The sequence below is a fragment of the Ipomoea nil genome, unplaced genomic scaffold, assembly GCF_001879475.1.
Source record: "Ipomoea nil cultivar Tokyo-kokei standard unplaced genomic scaffold, Asagao_1.1 scaffold0317, whole genome shotgun sequence".
In the NCBI taxonomy this organism is placed as follows: Eukaryota; Viridiplantae; Streptophyta; class Magnoliopsida; order Solanales; family Convolvulaceae; genus Ipomoea; species Ipomoea nil.
Window position 1 is genome coordinate 501782 of NW_017616745.1, and position 20819 is coordinate 522600.

Genomic DNA, 20819 nt, shown 5'->3' on the forward strand with positions numbered 1-20819 from the left:
TATTATATTGGGAACGCGTGAAATATTGCTTTTCCAATGGATTTTCAATTTTCAATTTTAAATCCGACTTATGGACTTCACATTAAAATCTCCGGGAAGTGTATTGCTCTGTTATAGATACATGGCCAGCGTAAACCAATGGCTATATAAGACTTCTATTCGAATGCAAACATTACAACGAAAGCTAATAAGAATGCTACTTCCATTATACATCTTTGAACTTTCATGGCTTCTATATACATGTTTGGCCGTGATGTATCACCTTTCAAAACAAGAAGCACAATCAAAGTTATGGTGGTGCATAGCACAATCATATAAAATCCTAGAAAGAAAAGACTCTTCTACAATCAAGTGCAATGAGTTCTTCTCCCATGATCAAGAGGTATTTGCATCTACCAGATTGTTGATTAAAAATCTTTTTTTTTTTTTTTATGTATATCACTGTCCACATTGCATTTTTTCTTAACATGGCAGTAAAAAGAAGATGGTTGTACAATGCATGATCCTATTGGCTGCAATTTAGTGGTAAAAAAATGAAGTACCAAGAGAACATGCATCCTATCTGAAATTTTCAGTAAGATCTATATCTATAAAATAGGACTTTTTCATTAATCATATTACTATTTCTATCCTTTAAATAATCAGTCCTATAACCCATATGTTGAGAAACACTCCTCTGTTTCTTTATCTTGATTTATGTTTCTATCCTTTAAAATATAATGTACTGTCATGTAGTGTGCTGTGAAGTAATCATATTTTAGGACAATATGATAATAAGCTCTAATAATCAATGCAGGGCAATATTAAATGTGTAGAAAACTGTTAGTATCCAAGATGATATGCTTTGGGAAACAACAGAATAGAGAAGGGATGGAAAAACTAACATGCTTAGCAGTGATGGGAAGGAAGAGGAAACATCCTGGGGATGAGTGCATAACAAAGGTACCATCTGTTCATATCTTCTCAGTGTTTGTTCTTAAAGAAAGTGATATACCTAGGTCTGAAGAAATGTACCACATCAAGTTTTAGATGTATTACAAAGAAAACAGAACTGATATTCATGTAAAGGAGTACACAAAATTTAAGAACTCAGTTAAGTAAAATCTATTAATGTTTATCTATAATTAAACTAATTAAGCACACTTTAAATATTCTGATATTGAATCACGTATCTGGAAAAATAGTCTTTATTTTTGGAATTAAAATTGATAAACATTAAAATAAGGTACTGTCTGTTCATATCATCTCAGTGTTTGTTCTTAAATAAAGTGATATACCTAGGTCTGAAGAAATGTACAACATCAAATTTTGGATGTATTACAGAGAAAACAGAATTGATATCTATGTTAAAGGAGTACCCAAAATTTAAGTACTCAGTTATGTTTATCTATAATTAAACTGATTAAGTACACTTTAAATATTCTAATATTGAATCACATACCTGGAAAAATAGTCCTTTAAATAATTTATTCTATTACGATAAAGCAAAAACTATTAAAATAAAATTGATAAACATTATATGTATGCACTTGACAGATAAATCATGTTGACCAATAAGTCGACACTTGACATAGTGTATACATATCATTGTTGCAGCTATTTTCCATTTTCCAATGCAAATAACTAATAAAGATATACATTTATTGGTAGTATGCATCCTTAGTGGTGGTTCTTTATCTTCTGAAGCCAATTTTCATAACCCACTAATGGCTTAATTTTTCTACCATATATTTCTAACGGAGTTTCTTAAATAAAATTAGCAAATAAAGGGGATTCAACCTTGCAGAATGCAACGAACTAAATTAAGCATACCTTCCAAGTACAAAAGGCAGCATATGTTGAATAGATGTTCTAAGCTGTAAGTCATCATGCTGCCATATACATATTTTAAACCAAATCCTTATGTTGCCATATACATATATTGAGTAGTTGTTGGAAGGTCTAAAGCATCATGCTGACATACATTTCACAAAAATTAAAGGCGAGAGCCATATGCGCAACATACTTTCAAAACAGTATAGTCTTAATTTCTTTAGTTTTCGGAAGGCTCCCAAGGTGATTAAGTAGATAGTCCAGTCACCACAAACAAATAAAGCTTGGTTTGTGTGTGATGGACAAACTTCATTATCTGCAGTGTTGTTTTGATGTCGTTTTGGACCTATTTAATTTGTAGTACTTCAAACAATGCTATCAATTTTCAGGACTGTGTTTATGATATTATCAGTTATCTACTTTAATTCCTAATTTTTCTTTTTTTTTTCTTTCGCTTTAAGTTAATGTTACATTCATGCTTAGTTTGTTGATCCATAATTTACCTAAGTGTTTGTATTATACTGTGGTTTTCTATCACTTACAAATCAGAATTGATGCAGGATGCGGTGTGTATGAAGTTAGATATAAACAAAACATGAACACATGAAGAATCAAGTGGAGAACCAGGCATTGATGAAAAAAGAATTTGAATTATTGGCTGACTTATGATGTAGTTTTAGTCCTTTTTAGTAATTAACTTTGTATTGGTTTTGTCAATTATAATGCTGCAATCTGTTATCTATTTGGAAATTATTGACTAAAAATCCAATAACATATATATTCACAAAGCTATTTTTCACAGCATTCCACAAAGTTTGACAGCTGCTTCAAAAAAGCCATGAATTTCCTAGAATATGGAAATCTGACCATCAGAGTTTGTATTAGATTTTTTAGTACAGCCTTTAGTTAAAGTTCCTATAATTTAGCCTAATGGAACACTAGCAGCACCACAAGGAGGACAAGAAAGTCTTTTCACTTCAATTGAATGAGAGTGTGTACTGACTGCATACAAAAAACTATGGGCACTCAGTGGCTCACCTTGCATGCTGACATGCTGCACCAGTTGAGGGCTGAAGAAGGGTTTTGTTGCTTCCAATTATGCACCTATCATTGCGGTGCTGATAGAAAAACCGGAGGGATGATGAGTGATGATTGTTCTTGATAATGTTGCAAAGATCTGAGATATCTTTGGATGTGAAGTGAAGAATCGAAATGAAGATCCATTAAGATATCAAGAGTGCATTTATATTAGGACCATTAGATGAATCTAAAATTTCCGCGTGTGATTTGTTCTTCCTGCAAACATCGGCCACAATCAATCTCCCTGAATCGCACCATCCCCCACAAGGTCCCTGTCAGAACACTGAAATGGAAGGAGTAAAAAATGTTAGAAGTATGATGTGTAAAATAGTCGTTTTGTCCTGATATACCGTGATGTAAAAAACAGATAAGAGTCACTCCAATTCACCATTCTGAACTCGAAGGTTTTGTCCTGATATGCCGTGATAGAAATCTTGCATCATATAGTGTAATCTTACACTTAATTGTAGATAGCGAATGAAATTAAACACTAATTATGCAGGGTATTCGACGTATACAATTACGGATCGAATACTTAGCTTAGTCGACATCATTCGTCTGATTTCGGCGACTCTTAACAATAATATCATCGTCCTAACATTAGGACGAAGATACCTTAGCTTAGTTGTATAGGCTCCAGATGTGTTGTGACAGTACCAGACGAAGAACACATAAACCCTAAATCACTAATTTACACTTATAATTTACACAACAACAACTACTGTAAACATGGTCAAATTTGGTGTACACTGGACTTTGATGGAAGATACTACATGATAAAAATGGAAAGTAGACTAAGAACATAAGAAAGTAGAGATTTCGAATCGGACATAGCCAGAGAGAAAAGGGGCGGATGTAGAGAGAAGATGAATCGACGGTGAGCTGATATTTTGCACTTCTACGCGTTTTTTTTATTTGTTTTGCTGAGTTGGGTCGGGTTTGGACTTTATTTTTAGACCATAGTTTGGGCTAAACATACATAGGAATTAAAATATATAAGTTTTATATATATTGGGGTTATTGCCAATACGGTAGCTCATGCCTTAGCAAAGCATATTAGTGCGATTGACTCTCATTCTGTCTGGAGGGACTATCTTCCTTCCTTTGTTTCGTTTACAGTTTAATGCAATCTGATTTCCTTGGCTTTCAAAAAATATAATATGATATTATTAGATTATACAATTATTGAATTATTATATATCATTGTATAATATGCTTCATATATAAAACATATACTAATTAATAATAGGAATAAGGGTCAAATAGGCCATCGAACTGCACACAATAATGCAATTAGGCCACTGAACTTAAAAAAACAACAATTAGGTCCTTAAACTAACCAATTTCATTCAATTGGTCGAATTTACAGGTTTTGCAGGTTAGTAACAGGTCACCCAAAATTTAAAACATTTTTTTTAAAAATTATTATTTAAAAATAATAATTAAAAAAAAAAACTGTTTCAGTCTCCATGGCCGGAGACGGAGACGGAGAGTTTCTTCGTCTCCGGCCATGGAGACGAAGAAACTCGTCTCCGGTAGAGACGGGGAATCTTTTTCTTTTTTTTTTTTTTAAATTTTACTAGCCCGATTGCTGGGAAATCCGGTCCACTAAAAGCAGGGAAGAAAGGTGCTAATCTAGATGACTCTCATCTGGAATTGAAGGAGACGGAGTCTCCAATTGTTGAAAATCAAGGAAATTCGTCTAGAATTTCTGTCTCCTTACAAGGTCGCATAAGTCCGCCCAATTGGATCGGATTGCAATACGCAAGAAGATTTAATTGCTATGGCGATTGAAGATCGTCAAAAGTAGTCTCCAATCCGAGGAATTGTGCGATCTCCAATCGCAAGTCAATCGACTGTCCGTTCGATTGATTTTAAACACTGAAAGGTCGGAGGTGGTGATCGATCGCAAAATGCGATCGACAATGGTTCGCCCAATTGATCTAGAAATTGTTGATCGCGAACTGCAATCGCAAATTACTCTGTCTAAAGCGAAGACAGTTGCTCAGAATAGGAGATTGGAGAGCATCTCTCCTCAATCGCAATCCAGTACATCCTGGGATGAAGTTGCAATTCGGATTGCAAACATAGAAGTTGATGGATAGTGGAGTTTTTAAAAAAAAAAGTTTTAAAAAAAATATTTTAAATTTTGAGTGACCTGTTACTAACCTACAAAACCTGTAAATTGACTTAATTGCATGAAATTGGTAGGTTTAGGGACCCAATTGTTGTTTTTTTAAGTTCAGTGGCCTAATTGCATTATTGTGTGCAGTTCGATGGCCTATTTGACCCTTATTCCTTAATAATATTACTAAAGATGTACTGTGAAACTGTGCAAATCATTGTGTGCATCAAGGTCCACAATGATGTGTGGACCTACCATCTTATAATACATTTGTAATACATGATGATTTCAAAGTTGGCTGATCATGTTTTAGAAGCTCAAATATTGTGCGGGTCAAGTGCTGGTACAAAGGTCTTAATTCCAATGATGACCTTAACACCTTCTGATCCAAGATTGTCTTTTAAGTTCCAAAGAAAACAATTTCCACTTATATGCAATGACAATAAATAAAAGCCAGGGTCTGACACTATCCAACGTGGATTTATTTTTGAAGAGGCTAATTTTCAATCATGGTCAAATGTATGCAGCAGTGAAAAGTTAGTAATCATAAGAGATTAAAAATTCTTATTTGTAATGAAAATGTAAAATCTCAAAATACGACTACAAATGTCGTATACAAAGAAGTATTCAATAATATTTAATCAATTTTAAATAGTTGACTATCCATTTTTTTTTTACAATTATACTATATATTATAATATTTATACATATTGCCGTGCAACGCACGGGTGCAACTACTAGTTGTATTATAAGTCAGGAACAAACTTAATAAAAAATGTACCTTGAAAGTCACCATTTTTTTAATCTATTTGTTTTTTCACTGTTTGATCTCTTTGCTTTTTGTTTGTACGGGGCCGTCGTATTTGTTTTTCTCAATAAGAACAACACAATCTTATTAATAAGCATTTGAAATTCATGTATGCGTGGCTTCAATAAGTTTATGAGTTACAATTTATCATTAAAAATAGGTAATAAATTAAACCTAACAAATAACCTACGTATGTTAACTATAAATTAAATGAAATATTTATTATATGTAATAAACAATAAATAACTTAGGTACGTTCGTTAAAGATAAATTAGTGAATCCCGGGCCATTTGATGTGGCATACACAAGCCTATCATTGTTCACAAAACACGAAACTTTCTTATCCCTGACTCCACACCTCGGCTCAATAGGATAATGAATGAGTAAATCACGACAACTCAGTGTCTCATTAGATGAGACTTGAAAGGACCAATGTTTGGTGCTCATAAGGAGCCACCTTCATTAGATGTAACACCTACACTGTACTGCGATTGTCAGTGTTGGATCATGTATTCTTAGTAAACAAACCTACCATTAATTCTTCTAAGTGATAGATTGGAAGTATAGTGCATGGCATAATAGAATGTTTGTTGAATAGCAAAATAGTTAAATAGTACGGAGTAATAGTGAATGATAAATTGCGAATAGTTAAATATATAGTACGGAGGCATTTGCATGCAAGGAGGTCTTGTCATAGTTAAGAGATCGTGGAGAATAGTCTATACAGCTTTACACGGATTGTCAGACGTTACAGTGTTACCTATCCGCACCAGACACCCGTCTCGATCATATATCGGTTATGCTATTGATGGTTGCAGAGCTTGCATCTCTACTTTTAATTTCTACTCAATTTTATTTATACCTAGATTATAGAATCTATTAGTGCACACTTTAGCCTCTACAGCTTTTGAACTTACTACGGCTATGTATTGGAACGTTGTCCCACCTGACTCTATTTCAGCTTTTCTATAAATACAACCACATTGGTTGACCTTCAAAAAAAAAAAAAGTTAGAAGATTGCGTTTATTTAATTTAAAATACTATTTTTTTCTACTAATAATGCATTGTTTTTTTGTTGCTCAACTTATTAATTGTCGAGTTTACAACATGTATTCTCAAATCTTACTCTCTCAAATTTATTCTCTCATGTGTCAGACATTAATAGACTATTTTCTTCAGTGAGCCCCTGAAAATGTATCTACATCAAAATTTTAAGTATGGAAGTAAAAATTAAAGTAGAAAATGTAAGTACATATACTATTTTCCTTCATTGCCTGATCTCACTTGGACCCAATTTGCTAAAGGCGCCAAAACTAAACACGGATGCTTTCTACTCAGCAAATGGCGCAGCGGGTGGGGCTTGTTTCAGGGAATCGCGTAGTCAGGTTGTTGTGGGATTATGTTATCGCCTGGATCACTACTGGAAATTCTGAAATTTTCGATCACCTGAAAGTGATCTTAAATCAAGTTGAAAGAAAAAAAGTGATCGGAAATAGCAACAAGGGTTTTTCCAGATACCAAAAGTGGTCGGAACAAGGCTTTCGACTTGATTTAAGATCAATTTCAAGTGGTCGAAAATTTCATAATTTCCAGTAGTGGATGTCTGTTATGCGGCCTTTAGTTGTTGAAGTGGATTCTCTCGCTCTTGCTCGGTTTGTGTCCTCTCGGGCTGTCACGACCCTGTGGAGGATAAGGGAAGCTGTCATCTCCAGCTTCTCAGTGTGGGGATCCTCAATACGGCATGCCTACCGGGAGGCTAATCAGGTTGCGGATGCTCTTGCGACGTAGGGTCTGAACGCTAGCTCTTCCAAGATTTTTTGTTCTTTAAATTCGTTGTCTGTAAAAGACTAAAAGCCAAATTGGCTCTATTGTATGACCTCAGAGGCTTTGCTTTCCACCGGGCTATTAGCGGTTAATAAAAGGTTCTGTTGCACAAAAAAAATAAAAATGCAGCCATGGTAAGCTATAATAGTTTTTACACACACACTGCACATACATACCATACATATATATATATATATATATATATATATATATATATATATATACACACACACACACGGTTTCACATGAGACTCACCAATATATATCTTCTAACATAGAGTATTATATATAGGGAAGGGATCAGATGCGAGAGCTTCCCGTGTGGTTGGACGCACATTAAGCATTAAACTGACGGACTTTAAGTACACAACACACGCACATTAAGCACAAAAAAAAAAAAAAACACCTTAAGAACATAAATCACGCACCTTAAGAACACCAACCACACACCTTAAGCACATAACAAAGCACCTTAAGAAAAAAAATCACGCACCTAAGATTTTAAAAATGGTTCACTTTAAGTTTCACATAACTGACGTACCTTAAGCATACAAATTACGCACCTCAAGATGAAAACAACGCACATTAAGAAGGAAACGCACGCACCTAAGTTTCAACAACTACTGACATTAAGCACAAACCGACGAAACTTAAGCACAAAACTCATGCACTTTAACTCAATTAGCATGGTCCTTGTCCCTCACATCACAATCGTTATGCTCTAGACCCGTGTCCAGTATGCATGCTGGACACGGGTAACAGTGCCGAAACGGCACTGTTATCTTTATCTTTTTTTTTTTCTTTTTTTTTTTTTAAATTTCAGATTCATTATAGCTAGGAGTATATGTTCATAATTTTATTACTATATGTTCATAATTGTAAGTTCATAATGTCAGAGCTCTATGTTCATAATTCAATAACTGTACATTCATACTTCCATAACTGTACATTCATAATTCCGTAACTGTACATTCATAATTCAATAACTGTAACTTCATAATTTTCAAAGCTCTATGTTCACAATTTTAGACTCTATGTTCATAATTTTAGAGCTATATGTTCATATTGTAAGTTCATAATGTCAGAGCTCTGTGTTCATAATTGCATAACTGTACATTCATAATTGCATAACTGTACATTCATAATTTCGTAACTGTACATTCATAATTCAATAATTGTAAAATCATAATTTTTGAAGCGCCATGTTCACAATTTTAGAGCTCTATGTTCATAATTTTATCACTATATGTTCATAATTGTAAGTTAATAATGTCAGAATTCTATATTTATAATTTTATGACTTACATTCATAATGTCATAACAGTACATTCATAATGGCACAAACGAATAACGCCGTTAAAGGCGAGAAAAAATAAAAAAAAAATTTAACTAAAATGACGCATTTTTTTCAAAACGACGTCGTTTTAGACCCGTGTCCACAATGCATTGTGGACACAGGTTCAGGGCATAATTTGCCCTCACATCAGTTTTGGACCGATGCCCTCAAGCCCACCAATATAATCCCATCCATTTCCTTTCAAACCATATGAACAACATCCTATGCCACAGCCTCATGCCCTCACCCTTGAGCCCCGCAAATTATGCCGTGGAAACGTATTCACGGTCCCAAACGACATCGTTTTTATCAGAAAAAAAAAAAATTCAATTAATGTGCGGTTAACGACATTTTGCATTCTATGTTCAGATTATGAATTTACATTTATTAAATTATGAATTTTCTGTTATGAGATTATGAATTTACAGTTATGTAATTATGAATTTTCTGTACATTCATAATCTCATAACAGAAAATTCATAATATCATAACAGAAAATTCATAATTTCATAACAGAAAATTCATAATATCATAGTAGAAAATTCATAATTTCATAACAGAAAATTCATAATCTAATAAAAGAAAATTCATAATTTCATAACTGTACATTCATAAATCCATGTCTGCACATTCATAATGAGTGTTGAAGAAACTTGAGCGAAGAGGAAATGAACCCGCAAAATGTGAATATGAAGAAGAAAAGTCGCGCTGTTAAAAAAAAAAAAAAAAAATGAAGAGAAAAGATTGGTGAAAGATAACGGTGCACGTAGCACCGTTACCGTTTGGGACCGTGTTCACCATGGATGGTGATTGGTGAACACGATTCCATGACATAACGATTCTTTGAGCCCCGGGCAAGCCCCCTTCGTGATCTCTGCATTTTTATCAAAGGGGACCCATGGTGCCCAACACCCAAGCAATGAGGCCTATCCTCAAGGCCTAAGCCCACCTTCCTGCACAGATCACTGCGGTTTTACTAGGAAAGGTGTTTTAATGCCTAACCAACAGCAATAGTAACACAAGGCCCTCACCCTAAGGACATGGAAAGCTCCCCCTTAAAGAACTCTGCATTTTGATCGGGGAACCCATCTTACCCACGCCCAGAGCAACGGGGAGGCAACTAGCAAACCAACCAATCTTTCTTTAATTTCCCTTTTTTCTTCCTTTTCATTCTTTCAATTTTAATAAACTAATGCGTTTGCACTAATAAATATAAACTTATAAATCATTCATTAATCAATTTAAATCTAGATATGTCCAAATTCTAACTAAAAATAATTAACATATTTACACTATAATATAATAATTATAGTAATTGTGCCAATGACCTTGTGGTCAAGTGGCACCGAATTACTCTCATATGTGGGAGGTTGTGAGTTTAAGTCTCAGTAAAGACTCCTTTAAGAAAGTCAAAACTACATTGTAATAGAATCAGTAACCTTCAAAAAAAAATTATAGTAATTGTTTTATGTTGAAATAAATAAATACAATTTAATTTAGTTTACAAATTTAATAAAAATAAATATTAAATATGAGCTTACATATATCGGGCTACCCCATTAGCTTACATATATCAGGCTACCCCATTCAAGTCATCAGACTATTTTTTATTGGGTTAAATTTTGTCCGCCCTAATATTTAAACTTTTTGATGTTATCGGATTATTCATGAATTTTGGCTAAGAGTCGTCCGTAAATGCATTTGGGATATTAGTTATTTTATTCACTCAATTTTCCCGGTTGTATATATCTATTTAGTTTTAGATGCAAATATATAAATAAATCTCTAAAATTCTCATACATCACAGCTTGGCGGGCTCCCACCCATCCATGCATATCCATCCATCCCTTATATATATATATATAGGATATCATTATGTGTTGTGCATTCATTCTTACAATCAAGCTACCTATCTTAGCTCCCTTAACTTATTCACACGTCTTTTCTTAACATCTTTAGTACTATTAAATGTTATGATGATTGTATATTTTATGTGTGTAGTATTTGTGAGCAACTTTATACACTTTTATCTACGTACTTTTTCCAAATACAATTAACATGTCTGATCGCCTATGATTTTGTGGTCTAGTGCCATGAAGTAGTTCTCTCAAGTGGGAGGTAGGGATTCGATTCGTAGTAGGGAAAATATTGACTTGTTGTGCTAATCTCAACAGGTTGAGAAAGTAGCAATGAACAGAATAGCTCCAAAGACACTATTTGTGCATAAATGACACTGCACCCTGTTGATTAAGAGTAATGAATATTATATAATGATTCAATAAATGAGAGTTATTTGATTATAGAACACAAATTAAACAATAGTACCTTAGCTTCTTGGTTATCCACGACCCTTCATGGAGGAGTAATTAGGTTTTATGATCTTTCGTGGAGCAATTATAAAATGTAGGGTTAAAATAGTTCAACAGAAGAGCGAAACGCGAAAAGCAATTAATTAACGGAAAACGTACATTTGATTATATGTACATACACAATTTGTCAAAGATTATTATTATTATTCTATGTGTAACGCATTTATTGGCTTTTATTACATACTTTAGTATTAATTAAGATCGTAACTCATAAAAATATTGGTACGGTGAATGTTTTCAAAATGTTTATCTATTAATACAAAGATATGATGCTCTTTATCGAGCAAGCACTGCATTAGAAGCAAAAACAATGAATTTCAAGACACAAAATTTTATATTAGGATTGATCTTAACATATGGCATTATAGAGCTTTCATATGCTATACTTGATAAGGAAAGGTCAACACCTGAATCTCAACGTTAGATTGGTTGCCTGCACATGAAAAACCAACACCTTCTCATGGTGTACAATACATTCCTAAGTGTCGAGAGACACAACCACCTTCTTATGAATGTAGGAATAAAATCCTTAAAGCTATTATATATGTAGACCAATCTCTATTTGTAATAACGTCTGGGTGTTGTCCAGAGATAAGAAGAATGGGAGAGTATTGCTATAGTGACGGGTTGGGACGGGAAAAATTTAACTACTATCCCTTAACTTATTCACACATCTCTTCTTAATTTTCTTATCAGATCGACATGGATGTTGAAGTGAAGGCCATTTCACTTCTATACCTACTACTTACTCTTTCTGCAGGGGTTACCGCCCAAGACATGATGGTGAACCCAACCCTACTCAGCCACGAAGGAGCTGGTAATTCATTTCCCTGTTTGGTTAAATAGTTAGCCTATAGGTCAATTTTGACTTATTTAACCACTATTAGTTGTCTGATTTGGTTAAAAATTAATATAAGTGTTTGGTTAATTAACTTTTTGTTACTCCAAAAATGCTATAATTCAAAAAAATGTTCAAACTAGCTTTTTCAATTAGCTTTTTGAGAAAAGAAATTATAACAAACAGCTATCAGCTAACATCTAATTTACTAAACACCTTTATACAATCAGTTAATGTTATCAACTAGTTATACCCTCTGATTAACCCAATCAGCTAATAGCTAACAACCATTTACCAAATATGACTAATAATGTTTAATTTCTTTATCAACTTAAATTGATTAAAAATATATACTCCAATCCGTAATATATTTTTGCTTATGTTTGCTATATGTAGTATGTTTGTCGGGGAACCAAGCTGCTTACTACTTTGTCCCTGGGACAGACGAAGGTGCAAATAATTGGCTAGTTTATCTTCCGGTAATATAATTAATTAACTCAAATTGTTGTTATTGTTATTAACTAGTATTTGTCCCGTGCGATGCACGAAAATATGTTATAAAAATATACCCTATATGAGGTTTATTCATATATAAATTTATTTATTTATTTTTTATTATTATTATTTTTTAAGAATCAAGAACTACATTCCACACCAAAAGGGCATAAAGCCTTACAAGAGACGCCATAGGTCCAAAAGTGACCTATGGCTTGAAATTACAAGAGGCAAAGCCTTACAAAAACAAGGGCCAAAGATGGCCTAAATGACAAAGTGCCATATGGCCTTACAAAACCACAAGGCTAAAGAGCCTAAATCTACAAGGCCTTTAAAAGGCTTTACAAGTATAAGCACAACAAGGCCATTCGGCTTTTGGTCATAACCAAGCACAAGGGTCCACCCATCAAGATGAACCCTCCTTATTCCTTCTTACCAAGATCCTTCTTACATGTTCATGAGACCACCCGAATACTTCCAGCTATCTTAGCAAAGCGACAGCAATATTATCTCATAGCCTCATAACCAGCACCTTAGGCTGCATCTCCGTACCATTCAGATCACCTGCAACTCCATTTCAGATCTTATTTATGCAAATTTCCATTTTCAGATTCATCAAACATTCATTTTTAGTTGCATTCAGATTAGACTCTTAAACCAGCAGTCACAGTTGTCATGTTGTTTCATTTTCCATGGCAGAATCCACAATTTTAGCAACAACAGCCCTCCACCTGAGAAGGCTTTAGGTTGCTGCTACAACAGATTTTCACAACTTCATTTTGCTTCTTTCTAGCCTTAGCAAAATCTATTAACCCCCTTACTGCTGATTTAACATCATCATATTCAAAAATCAGGCCTGTGCTTGGCTGAGGGCTAGTTGTGGTCCCCAGTCCAGCTTCAGCTAAGACAGATTCTTCACCTTTTACTACACTCCTCTTTTTTATTTCAAGTGAGCTATTCTTCTCAGATTTTGATACACTCATAGGACTACCCATCTCCTCAAGCAAACGTCTGAACTTTTCATGTATATGTACCAACTTTCCCAAGAAGATTCTATTGGCTTTTTGCACCAATTCATCTTGTTTTTCAGCAAACCTTTCATCTCCCAATTCCAATTGCGCATGATCAAAGAAGTGCAACACCTCCAACCTGGCCTCTTCCTATGTTATTTAATAATTATTATGTGTGAATTCCTATGATAAAATTATGAACATAAATATATTTACAATTAAAATAATATTTAAGGTGAGTGATTAATACAAATCTTAAACTATATTAAAAATTTAGTACATAGTATTTAATATTACAAATTTTTAAGAACTTAGTAAACTATAGTAGTAATTGAATTACACTTTTAGAGTCACCACGGATCAAAATTTTTAGACCTTTGAGATTTCTAACTCTAGATGTAGCAACATACAATTGACCTTTAAAGACCAAAATCACAATCTTAGTTCGAACATTGATTTTTTCTTCCAAATACTATCGAATTAAGTGTGTAATCAATAAAAGATGAGAACTAATAATTCGAGAATATAATCTTAATGTTACTAAGCCACTTCACGTCAATTAAGTTGGAGAGTGTTGTTGGATAGTATCCGATGAATCCACGAATAACGCATCTTTATCTCCGTAGTCCTCAATATGCACATCAACAATCTTAAATATTAGGCCGCCTAGCTATGCCATATATTAATTTCAAACTTATGAACTTTGGGGTTGCATGCAATAAAAAGTATATTTTAAATATACTAAGGGTACATTATATATGTATGTAAGGTACTTTCAATATAAAAATAATGTATTTTTAATATATTAAAAATGTATTTGATATTCATGATCCGTACAATTATGTGGACCATCGTTCCTCACAATAATTTGCCAGTAGAAATTGAAATATAAATAAATAAAAGTATATATATATATATCTATATATATATATATATATATATATATATATATATATATATATATATATATATATATATCATGGTTGCAGTAGGCGCTAGGCGCTAGTCGGGCGCCCGGACAACGCCTAGCGCCTAGGCGGAATCTAGGCGGCGCTAGGCGGGCGCAAAAAAAAACAGTGGTAGACTTGCAGTTTGACAATTTTAATGAGGTTGTTTTCAACATTTAATCAAATAACACATCCAAATAAATAAATTAATGATAATTCATAAGTCATAACAACAAAACAATGGTTTTATAAAAAAGCATTAAAACAATATTAAAAATTAAAAATACTCAAATATGAAATACTAAAATACTTCAATCATCCAAAGATTCAAAGTATCAAACTAGTCTTCGAGTGTATATATGTCATATTATATATATGTATGCGCGCGCGCGCACACACACACATATATAATAAAAAAATAGGCCGAGCCGATCGGGTTAACTCGACCGAAATGGATGAGTTAACTCGACTAACTTAGACGCTAGGCGGCCAAATCGGCCGAGTTAGGCGCTAGGCGGACGCCTAGGCGGCCGGTAACCTAGGCGGGCGCCTAGGGAGGAAATCGCCACGGTCTAGAGGCGCCTAGCGCCTAGGCGGGTGCCTAGACCGATTTTTACAACCCTGATATATATATATATATATATATATATATATATATATATAGAAGAGCGCTCATATGCGACGGGGTCTTACGGTGCGGCGGTGCGGTCAAATTCCAGAATACACCAACAGTGTAATACAAACACACCCCAATGAAATGTAATAAAACATCACAAAATACACCACAGACTCAAAAAAACACACCATATAACTCACCACCCCCAATGGTGTATTTCCGAACAGTGTATGGTGTTTTTACTCACACCTAATGGTGTGTGTTTGGTGATCCAGGGCTCTATTTACTCTGTTTTGTGTGGTGTATTTCCTAACGTTGATGGTGCATATTTGGTGAACTATTGGTGTTGTCGCACCGTAAGACACTGCCGCACCTGAACCTGCATATATATATATATATATATATATATATATATATATATATATATATATATATATATATATATATTAGAAACTGTCCATGAAAATTATTATTATTATTATTATTATTGCAATTATTATTATTATTTTTGTTATTATAATTATCAATATTATTATGGTTTTGTGAAAATTAAATGTTGATTATCAACATTTAATTTTCACAATAACAATATTATTATGGTCTTGTGAAAATTAAATGTTGCACAAGATCATATGACTTTATTATATATAGGATCTCTACTAGATTGAATAGATTAGTTTGTTGAGTGAGGATTGTAATCAATTATTTTAGGGAGGAGGATGGTGTTCGACCCCCCAAGATTGCCAGAATTATATTTCAAGGTTCCACATAAATGAACCAGCCAAGCCAACACAATTTAACGGTATACTCAGCAATGATTGTGAACTTAACCCCGGTACTATATATACTTTCCAACTTATTTATTTTCTATAGGAGGAGTTTTTTGACATTTCATTTTTATAACTAACATGTTTTTAGATTTTTTTAACTGGAATAAAGTCATTATTCAGTATTGTGACGGATCATCCTTTACTGGTAATTCTACACACATATATAATGTAAGTAAATTCTCCCATTTATTTTGTAGGATATATATATATATATATATATATATATATATATATATATATATATATATATATATATATATATATATATATATATATATATATATATATATGTATGTATGTAAAAATAATGCAAGGTCAGTGTTAGAAATTAAACTCTACGAACATGTCACCTTGTTATATATATAAAAGATGTCGTACAAGCTTTTTTCACTCAAACTATTTAAGATTTAAGATTGGAGTTTCTTGATGTAGTATCCAAACTTCATAACTATTCATCAAGAGGGTTCTTGTTTATGTCTTGCTTTGGTCATGGACATGTAACAAAATCTGAATGGTATCAAACAACTGGTGGAACCAACGAGGTAAACAAAAAGCATTAATATATATGATTATAATTACCGATGAATTACATAAATAGAATAGGTATTAGTAAATAAAATACCTTTAATTTAAATTGCACTATCGTTAAACAAGATATAAATTATACAACGAAATAATTGATGTTCATGAGTTTTGACATGAAAAGAGAGAAGTACACAACCGAGTTAATGATTTTTTTTTTTTTTTTTGAACAGACTATGGAAAAACTATTTGGTGATTGGTATAATGATAGAAGAATTGTGCAAGTCATAGATAAGAGTGACAATCCATATAAATGTGATTAAAATATTATTATGCATGTGTTGATGATTTTTTATTTAATATGTTTGGTATTGAATGTTAAATATTGTGTTGTTTAGTATGTATAAAAAAAATCTCATATTGTGAGAGGGTTTTAGGCATATTTATTTAACATATGTAAAATAATTAATTTAATTTTAAAAATATTTATTTAACAAACACAAAATAAAGCACACATAATAAGAATTTAATTATGCATATCTAACGTATATATGTATTTAGGTCATTTAATGCTTTTATAACATATTATCATTGATAAAAAAAAAATTATTAGAAAGGTACATGTTTCCAAAATGTTTATTTAATAAGATAATGTTTTATGAACAGATACTACAATGTAATAGAACCAGTAGCTTTCAAAAAAAAAAAAGATAATGTTTTACCCATCGATATTAATTAAAACAAATAGTGAAAAGGAACAAAAATCTAAGAAAAAAAATGAATTCAAAGTTACTTATTTTTTTCTAGGATTGTTCATAACATACGGCACAATATAGTTTTCATATATATGTAATACTTGATTGTTCAAATGTCCATAAATCTTCTAAAGATTATCGTTACAGAATGATTACATACATGACACTTTTCTATTATCATTTAGTAACACCCGGAAAAGCAATGATCCCTGAGTGTTGTTTGGAAATGACAAAATTAGAATTAGATTGCTACTATCAATGTGTGGATGATGAAGTAAGTAATTTCAGTTCAGAATTATTTATGGGTCAAATGTTTGGATATGCCGAGGATGATTTATTGAAAGAATGTGAAACCATGACTAAATAATTTGAAATATTATTTAGTATTAGAGGGTTTGCATTAATTAGGCAATATATCCCACAGCTCCAATCTCAAATTTGAAATAATGTAACAAATGTAGAAATTTATGTGATCTTGTTCAACATCTTTTAAATATTTTTTTATTTTTAAATAAAGTGTTATTGTACAAAATTTGAAATATTTCTGTTGAAGTAAAGGAAAAGTATTGTAATAATTATATTGCACCAGATATGAATTTTTGTTTACATTAACCTTGCACGACTTTAAGTTGCTTGAAGCTACAAATTTTGCAATTTATTCAAACATGGTAAGAATCCATCTATCTAGTAAGAAAACTTGATCTAAACTATACCAGCGTAATCTGAATAGTAAATGCTATTTTTATAGAATTTTAAAATTCAGGAAATTGCATGCATACATACATACAGAAAACGCCCTCCCCACCCACACACACACATATATATATAGGGGCCTTCTTCAAGTGAGAACCCTTTGTTAGATAGGAACTTAAGAACTTATCTAAGTCATTAAAATTTGCTCAATTAAAGGTCTAGATAACTAATCAATTTTAATTGAGTCGTGTGTACTCACACTCTCCATAAAAATAATTCGCTACTTCTTGAGAGTGCTAGGAACGTTGTAGCGTCAGTTTTTAAGGATAAAACAGATTACAACTTAAAGTTTGAACACTCAAACTAAATGTTTGACGAACAATATAATAATACCAGGCAAGCACTCCGTACAATTTACGGAATTGTTAGTTGGCAGAATTTTTCAAAGAAAGGGATTGAGAGAGATGGAGAGAACGAAATAAGAATTTTGATGTTTTCAAAAGCAGCTATTTAAACAATCTGCCTAACAACAAATTTTTATAGGAGATGAGGAAATTAATAGCATTAATAATGACATTAATCATATAAATTAAATTGGAATTAATTCGAAATTAATTCTTATAAATAAGAATTAACACTGTCCAAAACATTACTCCGAAGAGTATGTACTTTAAGCGAGTGAATTCCATTTTTGGTCCTACTGTTATAGGGGCGTTTCCAATTTTAGTCTAGCTTAATTTTTTTTGCCACTTTGTAACCACTATTATTGAATGTGTTCCACTTTTAGTCCCACCGTTAGTATTTTCATAAAGAGGTCGTGTAATCTAGGGGTATTTTGACCTTTCTTCTCATCCAAGACTATGTTTGACTAAAGCAATTAGAACATTAAACCTAAAACCTAAGAAAGCTCGCCGGTCCATGTTGGAACGAACGAAAAGATGTAGCTTTGGCTTCCCATTCTCGTTGTTCGAAGAGCCATCTTCGAATATCGGAGGAGGGGGACGAAGCGCATGGATTAAAAGAGAAGAGACAAACATAAAAAGACCAAAATAGTCTTGAATTATACGACCTCTTGACGAAAATATTAACGGTGGACTAAAAGTGGAACACATTTAATAACAGTGGTTGTAAAGTGACAAAAAGAATTATGGTGGACTAAAATTGGAAACGCCCCTATAACAGTTGGACCAAAAATTGAATTGACTCTACTTCAAGCAGTACCCATGAATAGTTGCTTGAAGGTTACATTTGAATAGTCAATATTACTACTCGGTTGACTGAATATTAACACCTACCACTATTAAGACACATATGTTAAACAAGAATTACTAGTCGGACAATGGATCTTTGAATAGTCAATATTACTACTCGGTTGACTGAATATTAGCACCTACCACTATTCAGACACATCTGAATGTTAAACAAGAATTACTACTCGGACAATGGATCGATCTGAGTTAGAAAAATAATACAAAAAAGAGTACTTTGAGTAAGTACCCACGAAGAGTTGCATGAAAGTTACATATATTACTCTTTGAGCAGTATATATGATCGTGATTTGATCTGCACCCTTCTGCACACAAGAGAGGGTCTCTATGCTATGCAATTCAACATGCATTAAAAGGCTCTTGTATATATAGTGGTGCAAACTCATTCCCAAGCCCATATGGGACACGTGCTTTTACACCGTCTTTCCGGCTTCATTTTCCAACTCAAATGACCCTACTTTGAGAATCAATTTCTCATTTACCTATTATCCGTTTTGAGCGTACAATATATCAATCTCTTCGTTTCTTATGAAGAATCCGAATTTACTTTGACCCGACTAAAAGAGAAAGTGGATCCCACATATATTTGTACAAAAAAGATAATTACTTTCTATGCTATTTTATGCTAAAAATTCACAGTTTGAACCATCTTCTGAATATTGTTGGCTAGGAACTTTCGTAGATGTGTTACCTAGCTTCCTACCCGTATTATCCGCTACTAAGCAATGTGTTACCGGAGTGTTGTTCGATGATTAAAAAAAAAGGGAAAACGATTGCTACTTTGATTGGGCGAGGTCTGAATCAAATAATTTTGATCCTGGGTTTTAAAATCATGATGCCTATGATTCGTTTCGAAAATAATTATGAACTATCTGTCATTTATAAATTAATAATTCAATATGATAGGTCGGGTGGCAAATATAATCAACCCCAACCCACTTGAATCTCAATCCATTATTGCCATCTCTGCGGTTATCTAATCACCACCTAACACTATTATGCTTATGTTAATTAGAAACAATAACATGCTTAAATATATGAGAATATTGGTTTTTAAGATCAATTTATTACTTTTTTGGCAAAGAAATATAATAATCTAATATATAATGCAAAGGGTACATAATTATTATGATTTTGTAAAACTTTTGTTATAAATATATGTGGTTGATAAAAGAGTTTAATTTGATTCGAGGACAAAGAAAATGTAATGTTAGTTAGATTTAATTCCTAGAAATAAATGGAGCATTGCATGCATGATATGAGGTTTATTGATAGTTTGATACATCAAATGGCCTTTTATCTTCAAAAACTACTGCAAATATATTTTGATTAATTAACCCCATCCCATATTCCCATTCCGTCTGTCTGATGACATAAATAGGGGAGAGAAGATGCTAGTTGTTGTTCAATTGAAAAGCTAAGTCTTTTCCAAAAAAAAAAAAAAAAAAAAAAAAAAAAAAAAAAAAAGCTAACTCTTCAAAAAGTCCTAC

At 32.7% G+C, this 20819-nt stretch overlaps 2 long non-coding RNA genes across 2 annotated transcripts; one reads left to right on the plus strand and one right to left on the minus strand.

The window, feature by feature from the left end:
* Nucleotides 1–128: 128 nt before the first annotated feature.
* Nucleotides 129–3270, minus strand: LOC109167160. Its single transcript, XR_002051797.1, has 3 exons — nucleotides 2851–3270; nucleotides 885–1000; nucleotides 129–262 (listed from the first exon to the last, which is right to left on the minus strand). It is a non-coding gene; the product is annotated as an uncharacterized LOC109167160 (long non-coding RNA).
* A 9316-nt stretch (nucleotides 3271–12586) lies between these two features.
* Nucleotides 12587–16127, plus strand: LOC109167393. The gene is made up of 2 exons (XR_002051848.1): nucleotides 12587–12672; nucleotides 15973–16127. It is a non-coding gene; the product is annotated as an uncharacterized LOC109167393 (long non-coding RNA).
* The last annotated feature ends 4692 nt before the right edge of the window (nucleotides 16128–20819 follow it).